This window comes from Rhipicephalus sanguineus, chromosome 1 (genome assembly GCF_013339695.2).
Source record: "Rhipicephalus sanguineus isolate Rsan-2018 chromosome 1, BIME_Rsan_1.4, whole genome shotgun sequence".
Lineage (NCBI taxonomy): Eukaryota > Metazoa > Arthropoda > Arachnida > Ixodida > Ixodidae > Rhipicephalus > Rhipicephalus sanguineus.
Window position 1 is genome coordinate 43,704,485 of NC_051176.1, and position 18,904 is coordinate 43,723,388.

Below are 18,904 nucleotides of genomic sequence, written 5' to 3' on the forward strand. Positions count from 1 at the left end.
TATTTAGCACAGCACTAACCGCAGTGGTTCGGCCATGGTCAGCAGGTGTGCCCTTAGGATCCGATCTCTTGAACTTGCGCGCAGCATGGTGACGATTGAAGAGGCTAGGACCACGATGAACAGCGATAAAGGCAGTGTAGCCCCTTGTCCGTGCGGCGCTGCACCAAGCGGCGGTCCGTTCGGGGCCATTCGCTGCAGGAACGAACCTCAGGTGACCCGAGGCGCCCAGGCTGTGTTCCAGCTCTTGTTGTGTGAGCGAGGAGGAGACGTAGCCGTCCGCTTTTGCCGCCGCCAGGCTGTCGCAGGCGAAGGGTAATGGTACCCCCTTCATCGAAGTACTCGAGTCGATGGAGACATTCATAAGATCCCAGGTATCCATCACCACGTCCTCAGTACCACCGTGAACGAAATCTTTGACGAGACGTTGCGGATGGCCTGCACAGCCTTTTTGATGGAAGCTGCTTCGCTGGCAATGCGCGAGCCGTATATGTTGATGATGATTTCAGCTGAGTCCCGTTCCTGTTCTTCGTCTTTCTCAACTACGTAGCTTTCGCCAATGAAATTGTTTTGCAGGAACTCGGCTTTCAGAAGAATATAGTTTTAATCTTAAAAATTACCGCGTATTTCGTTTCGACCGACCCTCTCGGGATGGCGGTTTAGCACTAGTTATTTCTTCAAAAATTGCTCATCAAGTTAAAATTAGATGTCAAGTAAGGAATTTAGAGAGTGAAGTTTTAGCCTGACATATTTCTCTTCCCCTATTCCTTCCATTTTCGTTTGTCAATGCATATATTCCAGCAGCTGTTCAAAGTTTTACTGCTCTAGATCACATGATTTCGTCTTGTGGGAAAGAAATTATATTGGCGGGAAACTTCAATTCCCATCAGGCTTCATGCGGATTCTGAACCGATATGAGTGGAAAGCGTTTGTTTGATTGGGCTTCCAGGAATAATATACCATGTATTAACGCACCCACTTTTGTTTGTGAGCAGCCTCTTTCAGCCATTGACGTTACTTTCTATACTCCTTGCCTCTCTATCTCATGGTCTACTTTTAGCTGAGCTACAAGCAGTGCCCATTTTCCTTACTGTTTGAGATTGTATTCCTGTTGACTTCAGCAAGCAGCCACTCGACAACTCGTGTAAATTTCAATACATTCGAAAAGCTCCTACGTGCGCCTTTGTCCATCTGGATAGGTAGAAATGCAGAACAAAATGCCATGAATTTAAGTTATGGTATGAAAGACTCCTTAATAGGTCTAAATTCACCGTAAAGGTCTCTAAAAGAGGTTCTTCTAATTCTTGGGGGAACTTCACTGTTCACGTGATAATCAACAAAGGAAAGCTGCGGCACGAAAATTACTTTACAACCAATGACCAGAAAATGGGAGTGATTATAAATATGCGGCTGCAATATTTAAGGGAACCGTCACCACTGGGAAGGACTGTTATTATAGCCAACATTCTGAGTTCCTTTCAAAACTTGGCAAGAGGGAAACACTTTTTCACTTCTTGAAAACCAAAAATGGCATTCCTTCACTCATAAACATCGAATCGGTGGTTTCAATGCCAAGTGATCTGTCTAGTCTTCTTGAAAATATTTTTAAAGGGCTTGAAAGTCGCTTCACTGCTACCTTCGCATACAACCTACGGTTTCCTGATAAAAGTGACGACTCTGAAGAGGTCACAGCTTCAGAACTAGAGCAAGTACTCTAGTTCATGTCCCGATGGCATTAATACGTCGTCAGGTCCCGATGGCATTTATACAACGTTAATAATAATTGAACTTAAGGTTCTACCATAGGACCTACTTGCAATCGTTAAACACTCTATTAGAAATTCATGGATTCCACCTTATCGGAGAATTGCGAAAATAATTCCTTTATTACAAAAGGATGGCGGTGGACCTACATTAGAAGACATCAGGCCCAAATCACTAGCAGCTAATCTGGTAAAACCAACAGAAAGACTCTTACACGTTGGATAGATGACTGGTTGAATGAAAGCATCATCTTGAGCCCATGCCAAATTGGATTCAGGCGTAGCTGTTCCATTTGGTGCGCTTATGTTGGCTTGACAAGCACAATACTACTTGCTCGGTATAAGAAACAATTCGCCGCTTATAAAGCACTGGATATTACAACAGCTTAGGACTGCGTGGTACATGTCAAACTAATAAATTCGCTTAGAACATAGGTTTACCACATTACATGTGTATATTCGCTGGATATTACAACAGCTTATGACGACGCAGAATTTTCTTGTTCACAATCCGGTTTGTCTTCTTTGAGAGATAAGCAAACAAGAGGTCTACCCAAGGGTCAGTATTGTCACCATTACTGTATAATATTGTACCATGTACTACTCCGATACAACAGGGCGTACAGGTGTATGTATAAGGCGATAACATCGCATTTTTTGCTACAGTTGTAGAAGTACATACACTCTATCAAAATCTACAGATGGTTATGAATACACAGGAAACGTGGTTGGACATATCCCTGAATATTAAAAAAAGCGCAATCGGCCATTTTCCTCCTAAGTCTTCCTGTTCAAATTTTGTTGTCTACTGAAAGGACGTTATTTGTTAGGATGGATCGGTTAGGTGTTCTGGTGTCCGCGTATAGAAAGTAGGCCAGCTAAAAGAGCACGCGCGATTGGGATGCTACGTAGGCTCAGCAGTAAGTGTTCTGGTTTACGCCGTGATGTGCTAATTATGATTTATTGCCTGTATACTCGCCTGCATATTTCCTGTATATACGCACATGTACAGAGCTAAGCTAAACGAGCTTAAACAAGACCGTAAGTACCTGTGGTATATCGTGTTGTTCATTTATGTTTTGTTGCGTCCTTCTTCACGGTAAACGTTGTTTTACACCTGCTTGCGCGGCTTTCTGTCCTTCCCTTCCGTTGACAACACACACACACACGCGTGAAGAACAACGCTGTAATTACAATAGGAAAAGCACAACAACAACAGCGAAGATAAAGTTGAACAGCGTAAGAATAGAAGCCAGGCGCCATTTTTTATATAAAATATTACTTGCGACAAATTTAGGAAACCCAAGACATAAGTGTAATGATTCGCGTTCTAGGAGTACCTGCGGCCAAAGTTTGTAAGTGCAACAGAAAACAAAACACAGCTGAAGTCTAATATCTGGCGTATAAATGTGCAATAAATCATAATTAGCACATCACGGCGTATACCGGAACTTATTTTCCATACGCGGACTCCAATTATTTTTTCAGTTTAAGTAACCCCCTTAAATACCTAACCAATCCAACCAGCGAAATAACGTTATTTCAGTAAAGCAACAAAATTTGAACAGCAACACTTAGGAGGAAAATAACAATGGCGCTTTTACTAATATCTAGGGATAAGGCAATGCCCTCCAAACACGTTTCCTGTGTATTCATAACCATCTGTAGATTTTGATACTGTGTATGTATTTCTACAGCTGTAGCAAAAAATGCGATGTCATCGCCATATACATACACCTGTATGCCCTGTTGTATAGGAATAGTGCATGGTAAAATATTAAATAGTAATTCTGACAATACTGACCCTTGGGGAGACCTCTTGTTTACTTATCTCTTCAAGAAGACAAACCGGATTGTGAAGAAGCAAATTCTCTGTCGCCATAAGCTGTTGTAATATCCAGCGAATATACACAGACGACGGCTTAATGTGGTAAACCTACGTTCTAAGCGAATTTATTATTTTGACATGTAGCACGCAGTCATAAGTTGTTGTAATATGCAGTGCTCCTAACGCGGCGAATTGTTTTTTATACCGAGCAAGTTGTATTGTGCTTGCCAAGCCAACATAGGCGCACCGATTAGGGCAGCCACGCCTGAATCCAATTTGGCATGGGCTCAAGATCATGTTTTCATTCAACCAGTTATCTATCTCAATGTGCAAGAGTCTTTCTCATAGTTTTACCAGAATTTTTGCGAGCGATTTGGGCCTGATGTTTTTAATGTAGGTTCAGCGCCGTCCTTTTTATATAAAGGAATTATTTTCGCAATTCTGCGATCAGGTGGAATCCATAAATTTCTAATAGAGTGTTTAACGATTGCAAGTTAGTCCTGTGGTAGAAACTTAAGTTCATTTCTTATCACCGATGTAATAATGCCATTGGTACCAGACGATGTAATAATGCCATCGGGACATGAACTAGAGTACTTGCTCTAGGTCTGAAGGTGTGACCTCTTCAGAGTCGTCACCTTTATGAGGAGACCGTAAGGTGTATGAGAAGGCAGTCGTGAAGCGACTTTCAAGCCCATTAGAAGTATTTCCAAGAAGACTAGACAGATCACTTGCCGTTGAAACCACCGATTCGACGTTTATGAGTGAATGAATAACCTTATTGGTTTTCGCAAAGTTAAAAGGTGCTTTCATGGTGCAATGTTTTAAAAGGTACTCAGAATGTTGCCTGTCATAGGTCCTTCGCAGCGGTGTCTGTTCTCTTAAAACTGCAGCCGCATATTATAATAACTCCAATGTCCTGGTCAATGCTTCCAAAGTAGTTTACGCCCCGTAGCTTTTGTTAGTCAGTGATCATGCGAACAGTCCGAGTTCCACCATGAAGTAGAAGAACCTCATTAGATACCTTTACGGTGAATTTAGATTTATTTAAGGAGTCTTTTATAGCTCAACTTAAATCCATGGCACTATATACTGCGCTTCCATCTATCCTGATGGACAAAGCCGCACGTAGCAGCTTTTCGAATGTATTGAAATTTACATGAGTGATCGAGTGGCTGCTTGCTGTAGCTAACAGGCATACTATCTCAAACAGTATCAGAAAATGCTCACTACTTGTAGCTCATCTAAAAGTAGACCATGAGTTAAGAGAGGCAGTGACTATAGAAAATAACGTCAATCGCTGAAAGAGACTGCTTACAAAAAATTCGGCAGATCCGACGTACCTTGGTAATCGATGCTATGCGAAGCATGCCGGGGTGGTGACTGTGGCGTAATTTTTCACATTGAGCGAAACGTTACGGAACGACGCTAGAGAAATGTGGAAGTGGTATACGCACACATATGTTCAAGAGTCGCATATGTATTATGTAACCAGTTGTTTAGAGTTGCGTAACGATGCCAACAGCAACATGGGTGTTACCAACACCAGACGCGGTAAGCTGATATGTAGTGCTTATACTCTTCAATATTCGATAGCGCGAATCCGAACAGATGCACAGGACAGACGTTACTAGCAACTAAGCTTCATTCAGTAAAGTTTCCCTAGACAAATACACAGCCGAGTGGCACGCGCAAGCGCACTGCACGTACGTTACCGTCACAGTTGCAGTTGTTAGAGTTGTTATGCTTGCACTTGTCTGTTATGACGGAGAACGCACGCACGTTTCACAAACCCGTGCGCATGTGTGGAAGGGATTCTTGGCAGTTCTTGAACAAGGTCATCATCACCGTTATAAGTGAGCACCAGCAGCTGGACCGGACTTGTTACTCGGATCCGTTCATGATCGCGGTTACGAGAGGTCTAAGTGTAGAGAAGTGCGATGTACAGCTGGTGGAAATCCTGGATGCCTCTTACGATGAAATGATCTATGATGCCTCCTGTCCTGGATGTGGCAGCGAGGTCTATTGATGCCCTGTCCACATCCAAGCCGTTTTTCATGCAGTATAAGGACCAGGCGTTGTTGGGTGTTTAGAAATCAATGTTGAAGCCACCGGTTATGATTAGAGGCCCGGTACTGTCGACAGGTTTATTGTAGGAAGCATTGGTCCCTGTTTTCCCGTAATCCAGGTGGTCCACGTTGCGGACCAGATGGACGAGTGGATAGTAGTTGAGTGTCTTCCAGCGGTGTTCTGCCTTCAACTTCCTCACTTTCCTTGCGTCCGTCGCAGTAGTGTAGCGGTTACGGTGCTCGGCTGCTGACTCAAAGGTCGCGGGTTCGATGCCGGCCGCGACGGTCGAATTTCGATGCAGGCAAAATGCTAGATGCCCGTGTACTGTGCGATCTCGGTACATTTTAAAGAATACCAGATGGTCAAAATTTCCGGAGTCCTTCGCTACGGCGTCTCTCATAATCATATCGTGGTTTTGGGACATAAAACCATAGCAATTATTATTAATATATCTTTCCTTGCGTGCCAACGTCTGTGTGTTCGCGGTTACTGTGTTGGTTGAGACTCTCTATCACCTGTGGCACAAACCCGCCTAACATGAACTCTGGTATGCGGTTACGCGCCACACGTGACCGAGAGAAAGGGTTTCATGATGTACACGACAGGTATTTTGCGTTATTCATGTCATGACCAGTGAATCGTGTTCGTCGTTCACTGATCCCCTGCTATGCCAATTTTGGTATATTACACTTTATGGAGACGACCAGGAAAGCGCCCTGACGTAGATAGATAGATAGATAGATAGATAGATAGATAGATAGATAGATAGATAGATAGATAGATAGATAGATAGATAGATAGATAGATAGATAGATAGATAGATAGATAGATAGATAGATAGATAGATAGATAGATAGATAGATAGATAGATAGATAGATAGATAGATAGATAGATAGAAACGGTCAAATTGCCTGAGGTTCGCTAAGAAATGCTTCGCATTTAATAAAAGTGGGTGCGTTAATACACAGTAAATAATTCTTGGAAGCCGAATCCCACGAACGCTTCCCACTCATATTGGTTCAGGATCCGCATGAAGTCAGATGGGAATTGAAGCCTGCCGCCAATATAATTTCTTTCCTGGAAGAAGAAATTACGGAATCTAGAACAGTAGAACTTTGAACAGCTGCTGGAATGTATGCATTGACTAACGAAAATGGAAGGTATACCGGAAGAGAAATATCTCAGGCTAAAATTTCACTTTCTAAGTTCCTTACTTGACATCTCATTTTAACCTGATGAGCAATTTTTGAAGAAATACCTACTGCTAAGCCACCATCCCGAGAGGGTCGGTCGAAACGAAATACGCGGTAATTTTTAAGATTAAAACTATATTTTTCTGAAAGCCGAGTTCCTGCAAAGCAATTTCATTGGCGAAAGCTACGTAGTTCAGAAAGACGAAGAAAAGGAGCGGGGCTCCGATGAAATCATCATCAACATATACGGCTCGCGCACTGGCAGCGAAGCAGCGTTCCAGCAAAAAGGCTGCGCAGGCCATCCACAACGTCTCGTCAAAGATTTCGTTCACGGTGGTATTGAGGACACGATGATGCATACGTGGGATCTGAGGAATGTGATCATCGACTCGCGTACTTCGATGAAGGAAGCGCCATTAACCTTCGCCTGCGACAGGCTGACGGCGGCAAAAGCGGACGGCAACGTCTCCTCCTCGCCCACACAACAAGAGCTGGAACACAGCCTGGGCGCATCGGGTCACCTGAGGTTCGTTCCTGCAGCGAATGGCCCCGAACGGACCGCCGCTTGGTGCAGCGCCGCACCGACAAGGGGCTACACTGCCTTTATCGCTGTTCATCGTGGTCCTAGCCTCTTGAATCGTCACCATGCTGCGCGCAAGTTCAAGAGATCGGATCCTAAGGGCACACCTGCTGACCATGGCCGAACCACTGAGGTTAGTGCTGTGCTAAATAGGCGCAGGCTTCCTGGCACAAGGCAGAGTGCATGTAGCGGATAGTGTAGTAGATCAAGTCACACTTCTGATTAGTGACTCCGCCTTTACACCTGTACTGGTCTCCATAGTTTCTGTTAGCAATGTTTTAACGAGATATACCTGTAAGAGCACCAGAACCGCTACTTATTAGTGTTACTGTGCCTAATGATGCGCTCTAATGAGATGCTACGCAAGTCTTCAGGAATTATATATTTGCAGTGGTTGTGAATATAGAATTAGGTATATTATAGTGTAGAGCCCTCTCCTGCACTTCCATTATCGGTGTTAGTAGATTTAGCTAACATGGCATCAAGGAATTATAGCCACAGGAGAGCCGCAAAGTTTATAGGAACTTTCTTTCTCTTTCTCGCTCTTTCTACCTTTATTTCTCTTTCTTTCATTTTTTTTCCATTTCTCTCTACTTTTTTCTCTCTGAGGCATCACCTTCGTTTTTGCTCCCCCTGCTCGCAGCGTGCCCTGTTGTGTCGCTGTCCATCTGGGCCAACGGAAAGCGGCCAGCAGCGCTGGTTGCCCTGCCTCTTCAGCGTCTCCCGGAGCGGCAGAAGGAGGCGACTGCTGAAACCGGCGCCGGTCATTCTGGAGCAGCTCTTTCCGGCGTGCAGTACCCGTTCCCGCCTCTCTCCTGCCTGCGTCTGGCGTGTCGGCTAACGCAAGCACCTCAGTCCATAGCAGCGGGTGTAAAGACTGTGCTTCGATCACCAGCCGGTGATCGAGGCACAGTCTTCGGTCTCAAACTGGTGCGAACATGCGGCAATCGTATTTCGGCCGCATGAAAACAAGTTAAGTTTTATTTATTTGATGCGCGCGTATTAAACTAAAAAATATGATTTGCCAAACCTGTCTCACAGTCTGCTTTCCTTGCTGTCTCCATGAGCTGAGAAGAGGTGAAAGATCTTGTAACAGGGTGTTTCGTCGGAGCCAACCTTTCGACATGTGCTCTTGTCTGCTTTGATACAGCAACTGGCTGCCTAAGCGCGTAGTATGGTTGCGCTTCGTACATTCTCTCCAATCACAAAAGTGGAGGAGGAGAGCAGGAAATGGAAAACAGGAAAGCTTATGAGAAGAGGGGGGAGAAAAAACTTCGGATAAACACATAAATAACAAAAAAATGGAGTAGGGGCGAGGGGAAGTCTGCCTGTGTCGCGGTTTCCTTCGCATCTTTAGCGTAGAAGAGGGGGTATTCCGCTGCGTCATCACTCTCACACGTAAGCAGAAGCTAAGCGTGATAAGTTTGACTGTGATAAAAGCCGTTAGAAATGCTTGGAGAAAAGCCTTAAATCTGACTGGTTTCTGTTGTAGAGCCACCATATCGGATAGCAAGTCTTAGGCCCGTATTCAAGCACAGAACTTAAGTGTCGCGAAGAGTTGACTTGTGAAAGTACGAGGAATGTGTAAGCATGAGATAAGTTCGGGGGAAATATCAAAAACTGCACACAAGGTTCACTTATGAAAGTACCACTTTTCTGGGTAAGCAAGGCTCCTGGCAGCGAGGCTATAGAAGTTTTTATACTTGTTTCAATAAATAAAGCACCCAAAATTACTATAATTTTTGCGGAACACTGCCCGTAAATGTTGTAGTATTTATAAAGGTACATTTCGTAAGAGGCGAAATAACTATTTCTCGCTTCTGTCCGTTTTCTGGCCTTAAGCTGGCCACAACAAGCAGCCGCCGCACAGCGGCCGTCGCCATAATGTGGCCGTCTCGATTCGTGGTTATTTTGTCGTCTACAAGGGGGGTGTAGATATCGCGTGCAATATGACCGGTTCTTTCGTAACCTTTCGTGCATTTCGCTCCTTGGTTCTTTTTCTGCTTTACAGCATGTGGTGTATTTTTCTAACTTATTTATTATTTCCAAAGCGCACGTGTGCGTTCCTATTTTTTTCTTAATAATTGGAGTGTTACCATACGACGTAAACTAACAATAATAAAAAATGTTTATTAGGTGAGCGTCTTTCACTTGCTCCGTTACGCAGTCTATTCGGGCGTCAACAGCCAAAGTCACCTATCGTCACAGCTGTTCTGCAGACGCAGGCGCAGCCCACGATGTGCACACAGCTACTACACTTACAAAAACACGTCGATCCACCTCGTAACGCTTGGCTCAAAGCCATAAAGTACAGAATAGAAGTGCTCGCTTCTGCTTCGCATGACACCGATTCCCACAACGCGTGGGATCCAGGGGCGTATCAAGGGAGGTGGGGGGGGGGGACACACTGGACACGTGCCCCGCCCCCGAATTTTTTCCCCATGGCATACAGAGGAGAAAATGACACTCGACCCCACTTATCTGCCCGGACCCAATGTCGGATCAAGGAAGTGCCCCCCCCCCCCGAAAAAATTTCTGCCTACGCCACTGGTGGAATCTGCCGAATTTTTTGGTCTTAGAGACGAACAAGTGCGCAATGCGAAATTATTATCAATTAGTATTTACTGATATCAGGGAGTTTTGCAATACCGTACGCCATGCCCGTAGCCTGCCCCCGCCCTCCCCCCATCAGAGATTCTGCTAGAGGGGCGTTTTTTCTAAAAGTGTCAAAGCCTTCAGCAAGTGCCCTCCTCCTCCCCCCCCCCCCCCCCCTCTCCGAAAATAATTCCTGGCTACGGGCCTGGCGCACGCAATGATAGCTTTCGTTGCTGCCGCCCGTCACTTAACGGGGGCCCGAAAGAGGACAGCGTACGACGCATGCACAGTGGCGACAAACGCTAATGCAACGCTTGGCGTACGGTATTCTAAAACTGCCTATTGTATGCCTCGATGAATCCCCACAGTTGCTCGGCGGCGGCGCAAGGACGCCCAGGGTAGCTGAGAAGTGTATCCACTGTAAACTCTGGAAAACAATAGCGCACGGCGATGCCACATGTTAAAAATGCGCACATATCGAACACTGAGACTGACTGAGGGAAAATGGAAACAAATCAAGTATGCCAACTAATATTAACAATATTGTCTGGGGTTTTACGCGCCAAAACTATGATATTGCTACAGTATGAGCCGGGTCAGGGTAGAACCAGTTGAACCTCCTCTGCTTCTTCTCTCGTGGCAATATGTTTAGAGGTACGCCGCAACGGAGCGCTCCGCAAATTTTGCCCATATGGTAAAAAAAGAGAAGCACCACATCCGGAAAAAAAAAAAACGGAAGTACCCCTTACCGTTCGCATTCCCGACTGTGCCGGACGAGGTGTTGACCGAACACGCAGACACAAAGCTGCAAGCTCGCTTGAGCGTCCAGACCATCATGAACCAACACGCTCACAGTACAGGTTGTTGCACTGTGTTGCACTGCCATCGCTAAATGCCGTTCACGTGCCAGCGTCTCGATCACAGTCGCGCACACACGGGCATGCGCTGCCGACACAGCTGAGCAATTAGGAAACTTCGATGACCGGCAAACGGAAAAAAAATGGCGAATGCAGGCGACGGGCGGCAGCGAGACTTCGACTTCAGCATGCACGCTTCTCCTCTCCCGGTGTGTGTGTTTGTGTGCGTGTGTGTGTTTTAACACGAAAATGTTTTTGACGGCGATCACCACGGCTCCACTGACGTATTTCCGTCACGGATATCACATTGTAAAATGTACACTAGCAGATGGCAAAGAAAAAAATGAGAAGAAAAAGACCCGTCGCCGGGAGTCGAACCTACGACCCCTTGCTCCGCAGCGCGACCGCCTCGGCCACAGACGGCACATTCTTCAGCGTACTAACGACGAGCTATTTATATACCCCATTTACCGTTGGCGGTACTCGGAGATCTGTGGCATATTAGCGTGTTTCCGTTATAACTAGCGAGATGGCGCGAAGGGCTCCAAGGGCGAGCGTTAAAGGTCGTCGCCCCCGCGCGTCGCGCTGAGCGCGCGCCTCTACAGGGCGTGGTCGCTCGTGCGCACGCCTTTGTTTCATGATTGGGCGGGGGGGGGGGGGGTGTTGTACGTATTGTGCTCTCACCGCAAGTTTGTGATGAAATTACATAGAGCACGAAGTCAAAAAAACGGCCGGAAGGCGAAGATGGAGGCAAGTCCACCAGGAGGTGGGTGCTCGAGCCGACAAGACAAGTCCACTTGTCGAAACGTCGGCTCGAGCACCCACCTCCTGTTTACGGATTTTTTCATAGAGAGCACGAAGGTCACTTCGCTCACTGCAGCGGTCACTTTCGCGAAATAAGTGCGCTGCTCATACACAAATAAGTTCTAATGGTGGCAGTTTGCGCTTATCCTGTGTATACTTGCGCGTTCGTTTCGTGGGTCTTCCTATGTGTTTGAGCAGCGCGCTTTAACTGTAGAGCAGTGACAGTTGTTAGTTTGCGCTGATCCTGTGTATGTTCTTTCCATGAGTCCTTTCTACTCGAGCAGCGTGTTGCGAGTTTCGAGCTGCCTGCCGTTCGTCGCGTGACATTACAATTTGTCGCTATGACATTCATTCCTTCGCCCTTGTGCCGAAACAATGCACAACCAGCGCTCACCTACGTCTCTGAAGACACGTTTCACTTTCGTGTTATACCGCTTCCTATGACAGAGGGATCAGTCATGTTTTTTTTTTCCACTTTCCTCGCTCGCGCATGCGTCGTAAGGTTACGTTATTGTGTTTCTCTCTCCTGGGCGCATGTACCAGCTCTCCCGTTTGGCGGCCGCTTGAAGAAAGTCCCGTCTATTTTTATTTTCGCGGCAGCGTCAAAAAGCTCGTTTCGCAGCAATTCCGGTGTCGGCGGCGTTGGCGGCTTTGGTTCTGAGCGAAAATTCAGCGTGAGCGAAAATTCGAGGTAGATACAAGATAGAAGCAAGAGGCGTTTGCACTTTGGCTCTGCTTGCGGCACTGTCTATACGTCTCCATCGAGAAGGGAAGGCTAGCTAGCGTTCGAGGACGCGATATTGTGCGTGTTTGTGTGTTGTGCTGCATGCGTGCGTACAATATCGCTGTCCCCGTTTTAAAGGCGAAGCGTAAGTGTCCCCCCCCTCCCCACCCCTTCTTCTTTTTTTGTCGTGATTCTTTCTGTTCACAGAATTTTATTCAATACGCTGCGGCGCGCCGTCTCTCGTTCAGTTTATAACTAGTACCTGACTGAGAATGTGGTATGTGTGAACATAATCGCGCACATTTGTGATCGCGGATTCTTTGTTACATGTCAGCGGTTTTGTCGTCGCGATAAGTTCACGAGAATGTCTCACCGTCACTTTATCGATTGAGCGATAGCCGGAGATATTAGACTGCACGAACATTTCGTTACGGCTGCTTATATTGGAGAGGTGAACACCTACAACAAATCGAAACAAGCTGTAATATGGCGAGAGAGCAAAACAACCTTTTACTTTATCATCGTATGCAGGAGTGGAACAGGCACCTACTCTGTTTTTGCCAGGAGGAGTCAAAGACCCTTTCACTCATCCTGGCAAAAGACAGTACAGCTCCCCTCGGTAGAGAGAATAAAATGAGATCGATAGGAGTAACAAGCTCTCTTACTCTTACTGCACGAATTTCAGCTTTTTAGAATGTAGAAAATGCGTGCTGAACACTCTTATTGTATTCTCGAGTTTTGTCGGAATATAATTATCGATGATCGGCATAGTTACTGAATTATCGGCGATCTCCGTATCATTTGCCGCGTCAGCGATGCTTCGGTTCTCGACAGTCTCAGCTTATCCAGAGGTTGGTCAACGTGCTCTGCACCGGTAAAGCATTGTAGTCAGCTGTCCCTGTCCCTGCTGCAAATACACAGGTTGTAATGGAAAATTTTCACCGGTGTCGTGGTTGCCTTTGACTGTCCCAAGACAGCTATCGACATGACGTCAACACGTGCCAACGCAACTCACTGATCGCTTCATGCTTGGAATACAATCTTAATTTACACGATGGCAAAAAAATTCAACCAGCTCTGCTTCGCGGACACCGCTGAAGCAGCGGAGCTGGTGGCGTTGTCTTCGTCAGGCTAACGTATTTCTACGTTCTGCAAGTCGTTCAGATATGTATATCACTGCACTTTATTAACGCTCTATGTTAAGCTGTCTGGTGGTAGTATAGTTTTATTGCATCTTGACCAAACCACTTTTAATCACACGTTTACAAAGAAGTCTTCTCTTACGACGCTCCGATATGTTGTATCGCTGCTGTTTATTAAACAATGCTGGTTAAGATTTGAGGTGGTAGTGTAGTCACCACCTTTCATAACCCCAAAGTATCACGTCACAGTGGTGTGACAATGGTGACGAGCACGCCATTTGTTGGCATAAATGTTGTCTTCTCCCTTTTAGGGGAAGTTGTGTGGTGTGATTGAGCCAATTTCTTTGGCACATACGCGTTTATGATGATGATAATTTTCTGATAGGCCGCACAGATTTCAGTGGCACGTACCCGTTTGTTCGGCTAACGGTTGCCTTCATGTTTAGTGGACCAGTTGTGAGTAGTGACATTTACCCAATGTCTGTGGCGCATACCCCTTTATGATGCCCGCAAGAGCTACCTCGAATCACGGACATGAAAGGCTCGACCAAGAACAGATTTGATGTTAAAAAGTTGCCGCCAAATACAGGCGTTCTCCAGCTCTTCATTTCAATATCGTGAACGGTTTCTTTAGCGTCGATAAATTAAACCCAGTATAGGTATACTTATGTAACCAAATCAAGTCAGCTTCTCTACGAAGCCGGGCTTCTTTTAACAGGGAAGCTGTTGAAGCCGGCCGTAAAAAATTTGGTGTGTACAAAACAAGACTATCACCATAGTGAAAATGTATTTTGCAGAGACTTTGGGCAAATGCCACTTCTTGCCCCTGGTCCACTAAAATGAAGAAGGCAACAGACGGGCGGCCAACACCAATTAAGATTTCTAGACAGACGCGTGAAAAGCTTGGCCGGTTGGTTCATGTTCATGTTTAGGTGCGAGGAAACCAGCGAAACTCAAAACAAGGACGAAGAAGAAGGCACATTCAAGCACACACTATCGCCGGACTTACAACCAGTTTATTAACGCATCCACAACGCATCCATACGTGGATGCGTTAATAATTGGTTGTGTGTCCGGCGATGGTGTGTGCTTGAATGTGCCTTGTTCTTCGTCCTTGTTTTTGAGTTTCGCTGGTTTCCTCGCTTCCAGACAGACGTAATCAGTAATTGAGAAAAGTTGTAATAAATCGCCGGGATTAATGCAGTTATAAACACCGCGGCCGCACATTTCAGATTCGCATAAGCATCTTTACGGAGTGCTTCAGCGGTACGTAGAACGGGAAAATACTAGAGAACGGAAAGGCAACGGCGGCTGCGAGAAGACCCCCAAGCGATGGAAGCCCTACGCGAACGACGACGTGTCCCTAAGAGTATGGGAGGTTCAACTGCTCTGTTTGAGCGCGACTTTCTGCCTCTGGAGGTTGGACATCCGTGTCGTGTCGGTGACTGTCCGTGCTTCAACTCGAACCTCTATGCGCTGAGAAGCAACCTAGAAACAACCTAGCGTCACCTTGCTGAAGACTAGCAACAACCTATAGAAGCAACCAGATTAGACTTCAGAATCGTCCAGCTTCGCTTTTTCAAGCGTTTGCAAGCTTCCCCGTATTTTATTCATGTACTCTTCATGCGCAGTCAAAAAACTTGGAGGACGCTTGATCTTCGCCTTCAAGAGTAGAGCGCGATAGCGTAATCGGGCCCCCTTTGCATGGCATTCTCAATTTCTAGCCTGGCTTCGGTTGTCCGTGGATGCCTGCAGGAAAGGAACGACTGTGCGCCTAACATATTGGCCGGTTCAAACTATCCTAGAATGCACTGCAAGTATAGTTGTTAAGGGTGGACGCGGAGATCGTTTGTAACTTCTTAGTTTCTTGGCCTAAGTTGATGACATTTGGCACACACACTAAGTCATACTAAAGTCAAATTTAAATTTTCATAAAGATATCTTTCCTACATCTTATTTTATAAAAATTCTCATGTCCCTTTCTCGTGGAATGCCTGGCACGGTGATGAAACACGCTTAGATGCTGCAATTACTTTGTATGTTTGTTCACATACCGTTTGTACTTCAAGGCAGTCTTTGCGTTCTTTTTACAGCCCTAATAGTTTTCTGCTCAAAATTAAATCGAAATAATTAGGAAATGAATGAAAGCCTAAACATCAATTCCAAAATGTGTTCAAATACAGCACAGTCTATGGATTACAATAAAGCAAACAGCATAAAAAATAGTCTAGCCAAAGTTGTGATATGCTTTCCAGAAGCGACGCGGCAGGCACAAAACACTCTCCTGAGAAAATGGACAACAAAGCTTTGGTTGCAATTGACCCTAGGCTGAAGTGTGCCAGGACAGTAATAATTAGTGTCCTTGTCAGGACGTAATCCTTTGCGCCTCTACTTCTTAATTTGGCCTGATTTAGGAAGTTTATTACCCTCTGTCATTTACCGCAGACGCTTTTGTGCAGCCCCTTGGAACGCAAGTGCAGCAGTCGAGAAAGACAAAGAAGAGGAGCGGACCTCAGACGAAATCATCATCAACATGCACGGCTCGCGCACTACCCTCAAAACAGCAGCGTTCTAGAAGGAAGGGTGCGCAGGCCATCAAGAACGTCTCTTCGAAGGTGTCGTTCACAGTGGTTTCCAGGGAGGATGCGTACCTATGACCTAAGGAATGTGTTTATCGGCTCCCGTACTTCGATCATCGAAGCTCCTTTACCTTCCACCGTCGAAGGCCTGCCGACTGCAATGGGCGACGGCCACGTCAGCTTCAGCACGCGCACGGGGCAAGAGTTGGAACACAGCGTGGGCGCCTTGCGTCATCTGAGGGTTAGTTCCTGCCTCGAGTGCCACGAATGGGACCGCCGTCGCAGCGCTGCATAGGCACTGGGCTACCTGGCCTCTGCCGCTGTCCATCGCGGTCACAGCACTTCGCCCGGCACGATGCTGCGCCCAAGTCCCGCCGATCGGATTCCGAGGGCAAAGCTGCTGACCATTGCCGAGCCACAGAGGTTAGTTAGTACAGCGCTAAACAGGCGCAGCCTTCCCGGCACATGGCAGAGTGCATGTACAGATTGTTTAACAAATTAAGGAAAAACTCGGAGCACGTTGCAATGCGCTTCAAGTTTTCCCCTAAGTGTGAAACAGCCTGTACGTGAGTGTGTAGTAGATAGTCACACTTCTGATTAGTGTCTCTGCCTTTACACCTGCGCTCTACATCGCTTTTCGGTCTTTTTCCATATGCATGTCAGTCTTAATACCTTAGGTAGCAAATTACCTCCGAATTAAACTCACGGGAGACCCGTAAATTTAGGAGCTGATGGGACTGTGCTTCATAATGGCTGTGAGAAGAGGGCCTCTTGAAGGTGAAGCTTTGCCCACCTGGGCGTTATTTTTGGTTGCGGTACTCAGCTGCTGACCTCAAAATCGAGGGTAAGATCCCGCCCGCGGCAGGCAGTAACATTCCGATGGAGGCGAAAAGCTAGTGGCCCGTGTGTGCCATGTCGGTGCACGTTAAAAACACCAGATGGTCGAAATTTCAGCAAACCCCCCACTACAACGTGCGTCATATGATATCGTTGATGTGATATCATGATGATATCGTTGATGTGATATCATGATGATATCGTTGATGTGACTCACAAACATGCTCATCTATTTTATAACTTATACGGTTCAAAGTAATCAGGCGTTTTGCGTCACTATGTTCCTCTTATTTTGCTTTGTATCTGAATTGCCTGTGCCTCAGTCTACAGCCACTTCCTACTGACTAACTCGACCACACAACCCTTAGTGGCAATGCCGAAGCTTTACGAATATATCTAGTTTTATTTAAGAATAACCTGCATGGTAATTCTTTAATTATCCCAAATAATTACAAAAGCCACGATTTCATGGGAAACATGTATTATTTTGCTTTTTTAATACATCAGTATCCATGGAGCAATGTTTTCGCCATAGCACTCTTTATGTCACTATGTAAAATGATAAACGATTCACCTTTAAGCATTGGCTTTCGCAGTTTCTTGATTGCACATACGGGATGAAAAATCCTTGAACAGACGTCGTCGCTGAAACCACCGTTTCCACAAGCGTCCTCGTCCAAACGTCGGCTCCAGCGACAACCCCTATTCAAGGATTCATGATCTCTCCAAGCCTGCATGTTTTCCGAACGCCTCTCATGTATTGATTTCATTTAGAAATTACAGACGACTCTTATTAGGTAATAAAATATAGCAGTTGAGTTTAATAAAATATATATTTTTTGATGGCGTGCATCGGTGTAGCATGGCTGTGTTACACGGCATTACATACCAACTTTAGTAAGCCCAGTGGGATATAATACAGAGCTCATTTAGAAAGGGCATATATTTCATTGCGAACTGCTTTACGATTTGAAGCGTCGTGTCGTCGTCGCTCTTTGGTGCGAGTAACCCATGCTTTCCCTCGTAAAAGCCGCTTTAAGGAAGAATTTGACGTGACAAATCGTTCGTAGCTAGACGGAGAGATGATGTTATCGTCATGCTTTTTTTAATGACTGAGGAAGAAGTCAGGAAAAAAACGATATAGTCTCCTGTTGATCTTACATCCGCAGTCAGTGCAACAGCGGATCACGGGGCCGCCGTTTGCTGGCAAGCTTTTTTTCCCCGGAAGTGATATTTGGGCCTTTGTGCGACCACGCCGCCATCGGAAAATTGCCGCACAAAAACGGCGCATAAATTAAGTCATCTTTCGAGACTGTGCAAGTGGTTGTTTCGAATCCAAACGCTCGGTCTTCCTACGTTCAGAAACCGAACGTTGACAGGAAAATGAAGCAATATCGCCTAAATGCCAGGACACGCGAAAAACAGACTGGCGGCGGAGCTTGCACTGTGAGCTCCAGGGAAGCATCGTTCTGGCCTAGGTGAGTGAGTCGCACCGCTGACGCCACCCGAATGTGATGAAGCACGTGCTAGACACATCGCACTGAACAATATATGCGGCACCGATCCACAAGGCTCTGTAGATCATCATTTGGGAGCTCAGCAATATTTCGTCGCGACACCTTGTTGAACGATAAAACTGAATGAAAAGCTCAACGAGAAGTAATGCTAGAGCATTTCGATATCACAACTTCTTAGGTGGCCTGCTGGTTTATGCATTAGCTAACACAACATGAGTTTTTAAAGAGATTCGAGCATACGTTCACCAATAAAGCGACTCCAGCATCTTCAAATAGGATTCAGTTTCTGTGCTAAGGCAGAAGGTCGCCGGAGCTCTTATATTTTATTTCCAACATGTACATTGCAGTCTGAACGTTAGAAAGACATATGGCGTTTTTTTAAAAGAACCATGTTCACGTCATCTGAGAATAACCCAC

At 45.8% G+C, this 18,904-nt stretch overlaps 1 protein-coding gene across 1 annotated transcript in view; it reads right to left on the reverse strand.

Moving 5' to 3' along the window:
* Positions 1–10,219: 10,219 nt before the first annotated feature.
* Positions 10,220–18,904, reverse strand: part of LOC119390824 (nascent polypeptide-associated complex subunit alpha, muscle-specific form) — a 671,315-nt gene continuing 662,630 nt past the window's right edge. The window contains exon 12 of the transcript XR_007415556.1: positions 10,220–10,232. The gene's annotated coding sequence lies outside the window, so the exon portion shown is untranslated. The remainder of the gene's footprint in view (positions 10,233–18,904) is intronic.